A 9,874-nucleotide genomic window follows, 5' to 3' on the forward strand; every position below is an offset into this window, starting at 1 on the left:
TTTCTCCTTGAACTTTCGCAGTCTCAATGTGTTCAGACTCTCATTGGGTTTGCCGCCGTAGAGGCAGACCAAGGCTTTTTCGCCGGCTTCAACAATTTGACTCTAGCTTGAACATGTTTCAGCACAAAAAACACTCGCTTGTTCCCTTAACATTGCACTATTCATCTTTTTCAGTGGTGACCCCTTCCCGATGCTGAACAAAAGAGATGTGGTATCACATCCAGCAACTGCGTGGAGGAAGGGTAGCCTTGAACAAATATTTTCACCAAGGGTCTGGCATACATGACCAATGTCCCACAGTTTATGTTTCGCGTTTCTCTTTTCTGTTCGCAAGAACAAGCGTCCCGTTGGTGTGCCTAAGCGATTTGCGCGATAACACAGTATAACAAGCAAATCCGTGTCTTCTCCAATGACAACAGTAGGACCGGTAGCGCAGAAATCAACACCTGTCTGCGAAATCAGACAATCTGCATCTCCACTCGCCCCCCTTGTCCTTATTCCTTGTGATTCTAAATGTTTTTTCAGTAATATTATGAAATTGTTTTTGTTCGTCTCATTGCTAAGGAACCTCTCCTTCGTCGTCGTCAGTACTTTGGTTCCCAAGAAACCACTGATTTTGTATCCAACTATACCCCTAGCTCTCCTTTGATGAGCACTGTCTTTGGTCGAGGGTCCATTCCCGTATCCATCGAAGACAACAACTGGACCGACACTTTGTTTCACCAAGTCGACATATCGCTTACATATAGAATCGAACGACGCATCTTTTTCCCATTGGATTCGATGGAGAAGGGACCCGCCATCAAAGACGGTAAATGTCACTTCTTTGTTTGTTTCTTCAAAGCTTGAGCACATTTGTCCAATGGTATCCGCCAGCTGTGATTTTATTGCTTCCCTCATCATTCCGCAGTCGTTGAATAATGACGTCGGGTGAGGTGATAATTCATATTGCAGAAGGTGATCTATATCGTGTTCATCTGTGTGAGCATTCCCGACAGCAAGAAGTCGTTGGAATAATAGCTGCGGGTCGATGCTAACTTCTTCACCGCCAATGCGGACCGGTATATCTTGGCCGAGTTGCACAACAGTATCTTTTCTGGAAAACGAAAACTGGAACGCATCTTTACCGTACATTTTCTCGAAAATATTCTCCCCCACCTGCTTCGCTCTGTGCACGTTAACGGTGTGATCTGCTGTGAGACCACTAGTAATGCTACGCAGGTCCTTTGTTCACTCAAAGGGATTGTTCTCACACAAAAACTTGAAAATGTTCATTGTGTATTTGTTATCACGTTTCACTCTCGCGGAAGCGAACTCCTTATGTTGTTCAGTGGTAGAGAAACTGCGGTTGCACAGTTCTTGCATCGATTCATTGTATGTCGCGCACACTGGAAACGACAACAGCCATTTGGTTCGTTGTTTTTCGCTCATTACCCCTCGACCATGAACCAGTCCGCCAGTGACTTTCATTGCTCTCATGAGCATCTGTTCAATTACAAGATCTTTCGATAAACCAGCCCAATACCGGTCACTCCTGCGGATAACGAAAAGTCCAGCACTGTACATTTCACTATTTTAGTGTTATGTTGTGCACAGACGACCTTGACATCAACAGAAAGCAAGAATACGTCTCGCCGAAAGTCCTTGACATTGATAACGTTCGTGATGTCACAGTACCCCCCAAAATGAAATTCACAGACTTGGAGAGCAATCGGGATAAAGTGTTTAGTAACGGTTGTGGCCTCCTCTAGCGTCTCGTACTGCCACACAACGTCTTCTCATGGATCTCAGAAAATTAGTAAACACTACCCGAGGAAGACGTCGCCACTGCTCAGCAAGAGCATGTTGAAGGTCCTGCAACGTCAGTGGTGGATTCACTTGCTGACGAACACGTCGACCCAGTTCGTCCCAGATGTGTTCAATAGGATTAAGGTCGGGGCTAAGCGACTTGGACACCGGCATTTCTTAAAAAATTCTGGGTAGCAATTGCTGTATGGGCCGAGCATTGTCTTGATGAAACGTTAGTCCAGGCCCATGTCTCTGCATAAACGGAAGAAGAACAGGTTGCAAATTCTGATCCTTGTACTGGACAGCATTTAAGTTCCCTTGGACAACAACAAGAGGAGAACGTCCATGTGTACAAAAAGAACCCCAAACCATGACGCTGCCGCCACCAAATCGGTCAACTTCTCTGACGCATACTTGAGCGAAACGATCACCTCGTCTGCGGTACACTCGGGCCCTGCCATCGGCAAATCTCAAAGTGAATCGAGATTCGTCACTAAAGACAACCGAATTCCACTGTCTTTGAGTAAATCTTATGTGTCTTGTGGCCCACACAAGTCGGTTACAGCGATGAAGAGGTGTCAATATTGGTCCATTATAGGGCCTCCGAGCTCGAAGACCAGCAGCCTGCAAGCGATTTCGAACAGTTTGTGCAGTTACCTTTCCACTAAACATCTCTCTACTTGTGGAGGTTGCAGTGACAAATCTGTTTCTAAGATGACGTAATCGTATTGCTTGATCTTCCTGGAGTGACGTCACACGTGGCGCTCCCGCCCTTGGGCGGTCGGCAATAGTTCCAGTTTGAAGCACTCTCATTCTAAGATTAATTATTGTCTGGCGTGAACAATTAAAGGCTCTTGCAAAAGTGACCACAGACTGACCAGCATAGAGCCTACCTATAGCACGTAGGTAGACGTTCTACATTTGAAAGGCGCGGCATTTTCTAACAAAGATGAAAATAACAATTTTAATTTGTTTTTCCAGTTCAAGTTACGTGTGCGTGTTCAGTTTAAGCAAACTTGCATCGATTGACCTCACGAGTTTGTGTTTGCACGTGTTTTTCAGGTTTTTCATCTTTATATGCTCAAAAGGCACGTGATCCACGTGAATTTACAATTTTATGAAATTAAAGGCTTCTTACTACTTACTATCGTTAGAAACACTTTAAAATTTATTTGACTTACCAGAAAAAAAAAAATTGTTGAAATTCATCAGTGTCAAGTGTTTAATTTGGCTGAGTATTTATAGTTAGGAATGACCATGATGCACTAAGCATCTTCTCCTTGTCTTGTCCTAAAGGAACTATCGTGATAACATTTCCGGGGCAATTTACAATAGTTTTTAGATTAAGTCCATATTGCGTTATTGTAATGCCAGGTGTTTTTTCTATGTGCTAAAGAACCTTCAATGTCATGTTCCAATAACCTTAATATAGGCCTACATTTATAGAGAATAAAACAAAAAGTTTAAATACATGAACATTGATGCGTTGGCCGCCGGTTATAGTATGCCAGTATATGATGTCATTGGCGTAAGTACTGTTAATGCCTTAATGGGCTCATTTGACGTTTTCATATCATATTCGTTATATACAGGATCTTAAACCAACCGTTTATTATTTTATTGTACATTGGATTTTACCAATGTTTATCGCTTTCCGGTGCGCAAAAATTGGTAAACTACATTTTTTTGCATTTTTTTTTAGAGATAAAATCATAAATTGACATTTCCAGAAATCGTATACGGGCTATTTTCTTAAAAAAATGTACAAATAACAGTTAAGACAAATTTTGAAAAATAATTATGAATTTTTAAGGAAAATGCAATAGTTTTGTCTATCTCAATGCAAGAAATCTTTTCCGTTATCATTATTTAAAACAGAAAAGACATGCTTTGACTGTGTGCACTCATTGACATTGCATAGACATGCATGATATTAACGAAATGAAATGAAATGTGGTTTAACGTCCTACTGTTCTGCTCCTATACTGGGCTAATGAAGACGGGCATTCGCCATACAGTGTGCTATGAGGGAAATTTTGCCCGGGCAGCGGCACTATCGCCTACTCTTATATCGAATTCCAACTGCCAAGGGATCTTTTACGTGCATTCCAATGTATACACGGGACATCGGTTTTTCGTCTCATCCGAATGACTAGACAGCTGTACTTGTCAGGCCCTCTGTTCTGCACCACCGACAAGGGGAAACCACGTCGGAAAATCCAGATGAACTTTCTCGGCCAATGCAGGGATCGAACACCAGACCTCCAGGCTAGCGAGCGAGTGAAAACCTAACAGACCAACAGAAGAGACATACAGTTTGTGTGGTCAACTTAATTGTTAGGATTTTCCTTTCTACTACCGTATGTGGGATTTTCCTGCTTGACCATAACCCTGTCTTTGATATAATAGTGACACCTAGTGACAAACTTGATAATAGGGCATATGGTTAACTCACTAACAAAAGCATTAACGGAAAAGACAAATTGTTCTCAAAATTTTGATTGAACAATATTTGATATAGCAGATTTATGTTTCTTCTTTAAATAGGTAATATAAGACATTTTATTCCTAATTGAAAAGCACTGTAATTTTTACTGACCTTTCAAGTTTAAAAGCAGATTTTCAAGTTCAAAGTTGAGAATGACATTTTGACCACATCAATAATACTTGATAGTAATTAAAACAACCAGTATTACCAGCAATGGCGGCTAGTAATTAAACAATCAGCTAAATTAATAATACTTGATAGTAATTAAAACAACTGGTCATTCCAGTAATGACTGCCTTCCTTTGTGATCAGGGGGGTTGGATGGCTGAATGGTTAGCGTGCGCGCTGTATCATAAAGTCTGTCATTGAGTCGACTGGCGTGGTTTCGAATCCCGGGTTGTACGTGAGAAGGAGTAGGGTCACCTGTCCAACCTCGTGGGTTTTCTCTGGGTCCTCCGGTTTCCTCCCACTGCTAAAGACCCCTACGCGCAAGCGAATTATGTAAATATAATTAAACCATATGTTAGTCCCGAAATGACCTAGTTTCTGTCGAGTGGACGTTAAACCCCATTTCTCTCTCTCTCTCCTTTGTGATCAAAAAATAGACTTACCAGATGAAAAATATCCCATCTAAAACCATGTTCACTGATCTGTATCCCATCTAGAATGGGTTTAACGTCCTACTAGGCCACTGAAGACGGCAATCTGTTTCACAGAGTATTATGAATGTCTTCCAATAGTAATATCTCTGTAAACGATGACTGTCTTCAACACATGACGTCATATCACGCGGCGTCAATCATTGGCTCAATGGCACGTGCACTGTTTACATAAGACGTTACTGATTTCAGCACAATGGCACCTTCTACTCATTTTAATACCCATTTACACTAAAATATGAAATAATTTTTACCGACAAATACTTCAACCGTCTTTATTTTCCTAATACATAAAAAAAATGTTTTAGAATTTAATTTGTCGGTGGAAAAAAGTTAATATTTGTGGCTCATTAAGTTGCATCGATGTCATCCTTATCAGTGATTGTCGCTGCCTAGCGAATATTCACTGCGGACCAGTGTGTGAAGACGGGTCTGCGCCATGCAGTGTCCCGGGACAGCGGCCCTATGGCCTACTCTTATATCGAATGCCAACTGCCAAGGGTTCTTATACATGCATGCCAATGTGTACATGGGAAGGCTGTTTTTCCGTCCCATCCGAATGACTATACGTTTTCCCTTACACCACTGACAAGGGGTAATGTATCTGATGAACTCTCTTCAGTTTCTTGGCCAATGCAGGGATGGAACACAGGGCCTTGCCAGGCCTATTACTGACAGGGAGAGACAACGCCAGGATCGAACCCCAGATCCAGAGCCTTGCATGATTTCGATTTTTTTGAAATAACCATACATTAATCCCGAAATTACCTAGGGCCTACTTTTTGTCGACTTGAAGTTCAAACCCCATTTCTCTTTCTCTAAATGTCAATATGTGCCCGACTGATCACTAAAAAATGTGTGGGGTACGTTCAATCAAATGATTTTGATGGAAACCTTAGGCCTATCCTCCCAAGTCTAACGGAAGCACATGAATGAATTAAATATTTCAAAAAAATAGGATCACTGGACATACATGTATGGACAGACAAATTATCACAATATATTGAACTAAAACCACATTCAGAGGATTCTGTAAAAACTTGCAATAGGCAGATTTAGCTCTTGCATAATGTATGTTTAAAAGCATTCAGGAGAAAGAATGTCTTTAAGCAATATTGAATTCTTCACTATTTTAGGAATTTCTAATTCTTCACATTTAGCTTTTATATGCCTTCCTAGGTGTTGTCGTATGGTAATAACAGACAGAGAAACTAGACGTCGTGGACTACATGTCAATTTGTCAAAACAGTCCTTTACGTACGGTGATGCAGCTCCTAATGCCTGACACAGAGAGTAAGACAGGCCACAATCGTACAAAAGCTTAACCATGTCTAATAAATATTCTTCTTTACCACGTGCCCGCAACACTATCACACTGAAAAACAAATTGGACACAAGAGAAGAGGACAATTTGCTGAAGTCACAGTTTTCTGAAATCAGATATTCTGCAGGAAATTTTAAAAATGGCCAACGCTTATGAGCAAAATGGATGGGTTGAAGACCTTCCGAGTCTGAGAGATTGATGTCTGATTTGGCACTTATCAATATTTTTAGGCACGTATTAGTTTGTTCATCTCTGTTTATTTTCCTAGGGAAACCTTCTGGTATGCTAGCTATCAAATGTGTGAGAGCAGTGCATCCATCTTTATAACGGTGGTTTACATCTGCCCCCATTTTCAAAAATAACTCCACCAATTCCACATTTCGGACCGTTAACGCAACACGAATATCTTCACATTCATCAAATGGTACACCAGCAGCTAGCAAAAATTTTACTAGAGAGAGACTGTTGGGTGAGGACGTTATGGCCAACTCCACTGAACGAGTAAAGCCTGCTTTAACTGTAAGATCCGCTCCGGCATCCAATAGCAATTTTAAGCAAGCAAATCGATCAGCACTTGTATTCTTCGAGGTCAGACAATGATGAAGAGCGTTTCGGAACATCATGGTATCTGTTAGATTTATATCCGTTCGATCGATCTTCTCAGAAAGTTCTAATTTCTGGTCTGAACTAACAGACGAAGATGAAGGATTTGTGGTAGCTTCTCCACCCACTTCAACTTTTTCACCACAAGCTGTATTTTTACTATGCATGGGAGCATCTTCGTTGTCTTCGACACCTTCAGATAAATCTTTAAACAATCCAGAAGTAGTCTCATCTTCAGATTTGTGGTTTTTGGTTCTGTTTTGGTTATTTTTTCTTTCATAACCTCTTTTCAGAATTTCTTTTACACAATCGAGATCACAAATATAGCAAGCAGCCATAAGCGGATTACCATCATAAATGTCATGATGGTATATATCAGCTCCAGCGTCTAACAATAGACGAACACATTTTAACCTGTTGCCAGAATTTTTGTTGTCCTTTACATGAAAGCAGTAGAGAAGGGCTGTTACTAGTGACCAGTCCTTATAATGAACATTAGCCCCGGCCTCCAACATTACAGAAACACATTCGTGGAATGCTGGTACCATCGCAACGTAGCCGTGAAATATATATTGTGGGGGGGAAGGGCGGAAACGGAAAAATATACAATGTTGACAGTATGTGCCAGGCATGAGGCTGCGCAGACCGAGCGGCAGCTCGGTAGGGAGTGTGTGGGAGGGTCACCCTCATAAAAAATTTTTTTTTTAAATTTCAGTTTTCTGTAAGCAGTGAAAACACTATTTTGGCATTGTTTGCGGGGTTAAACCTAAAAATCACATTATTGCACGATATTGTGAAACTAGCTGACGAAGACAGCTCGGGTGGCGATTGTTCGACTCAGGGATGCTCTGTCAGTATCTAACAAACGCATTTAGTTGGCGTACAACTTTTAAAAACCGAATGTCAGTATGGTATTTCTCACATAATTGGTTATCGCAAAAACAGAGTAAACTGAAAGCGAGTAATCTCGACTCAAACCTATAGTCTATAGCCTACTTACTACACTCGTCACTAGGCTTCCTATATTATTGTTTGTGGACGGTTTACTACTCAGTGATAAGCCTGCGCCGCAAAAAGAGGTCTCGCCTTTTATTATTACTATAATGACTTCCTCATGTGCGGCAGGTTAGTTTGCTTCTAAAAACACTGTTTTCCGTTCCAAAAAATACAAAAGTAATTTTCTACCAGATGACCATGGTTCTTTTCACCGAGACTAGATAATTTCTCTCGGTGTAAGGATATAGCTATGGATAAGTTCATACAAGGTCAATATATCCGCGGTCAGTGATATGTATGAACTGTCTTCACACATTTGGTTTATAATTAGCGATACACAGGTACAGTGGCAAGTGTTGTACTTCACAGACTGTTTACCTCCGCACGAAATCCCCGATTTGGGTACTTGTTAAAAGAAAAAGAAATAGTACCTGTGCGCATGCCAGTAAAAAAAAACCTAAGAGTTCGCGCATAAAAATGCCCGAACGTACCAGGCGCCAGGTCATCCAGACCTTGCCGCTGACATGAATGGTGAAATATCATCAAACGTAACATTGTCACACATTTCGTTCCAGTCAGAATTCTTATTAATACATCTCTTGACTGCTTCCAACCTGATTGCGTCATCGCCATGTTCTAAGGCAGCAAATATATCTTCATTATTTTGTATGACATCAAATATATCTTCTGTATCGTCCATATCGACATCTATACCTGAAACATATAATATAATTATGACATCTATACCTGAAACATATAATATAATTATCACCTTGTAACTCCTCTTATTCTTCTTTATTTGATCAGGGGAGCCACAGTTGTTAATAAGCAGGTAACAGAAGCCGCGGAGCGATTTCCGAAGTGGGGGGTCTGACAATAATAATTGAGGGACGAAGCCCTGAAAAAACGAAGCGTCGCTAGTGTATTGCTGGAGGCGCCGGAAGCTTCCGCCGTGGGGTTTGGGGCCCGATTAAGGGCCCCAGGAAAATTTTGAAACTTTGATGTGATTTTTTGCATTTTTAAGTAACCCAAAACCCTCCTGCTATCACAAAAGAAAAGCTGACCATGACTCACAACTCATGTTATCCATGACGAGAACAATGCCAGTTATAATTATTATACCGTCTTCATTAGCCCAGTTCGGAGCAAAACAGTAGGACGTTAAACCCCATTTCATTTCATTTTTATATAATTATTATAAATGTAGAATGGGACGAAATAATTTTTTTTTTTTTTTTTTAAAAGTATGGGGGGGGGGGGCTGAAGCCCCGCAGCTCCCCCTGTTCCGCGACCCCTGGGTAAGATGCTGGCTCGCTAGCCTGGTGGCTCGTGTGGCATCCCTGCATTAGCCAAGAATGTTCATCAGGATTTACCGATTTCGCCTTCGTCTTGCCCCACTGACAAGAGTTAACCAAATCGCCGATTTGGTTAGCCCTTGTCAGTGGTGCAAGACGGAGGCCCTGACAATGATACCTTGCCAGTTGGAATTCGATATAAGTGTAGGCCTTAGTTAGTACCAACTGCCCCCCGCATAATGTCCCTCATAATTGCACACTGTATGGCGTATGCCCGTCTCCATTAGCCCAGTCGGAGGAGAACATGCAGTAGGACGTTAAACTTCATTTCATTTCTTTGATGAAGTTAGTTCTCAGTGTGAACTGTCCAGTCTGTACGACCACGGAAAATGGCACTATCATAATCATAGACGATGGTTAGAAAGTAAGTCACTAGGCCTACATGTAAGTTCATACGATTAGCAAGTGACAGAAATCTTCTTATTGTGTATTGACTGTACCGAATCATCGGGCGTAGATTGCAAATACACTGAACAATAAATTACAACGAAATATCAAACTATACACAAATTACCAAACGTAGGCGTCGGGTGCCCGGCCCACACAGCCAGAATTTTCTCTATTTCAAAAGTTCAACTCACCACAGCGTTATGTGGTCTCAGCTAACCAAATATTTCTACGCCGTCATCAAGAATGTAGGGCGAAAGTTATTTTTAGTCTT

The sequence above is a fragment of the Patella vulgata genome, chromosome 9, assembly GCF_932274485.2.
Source record: "Patella vulgata chromosome 9, xgPatVulg1.2, whole genome shotgun sequence".
Classification (NCBI taxonomy): Eukaryota; Metazoa; Mollusca; class Gastropoda; family Patellidae; genus Patella; species Patella vulgata.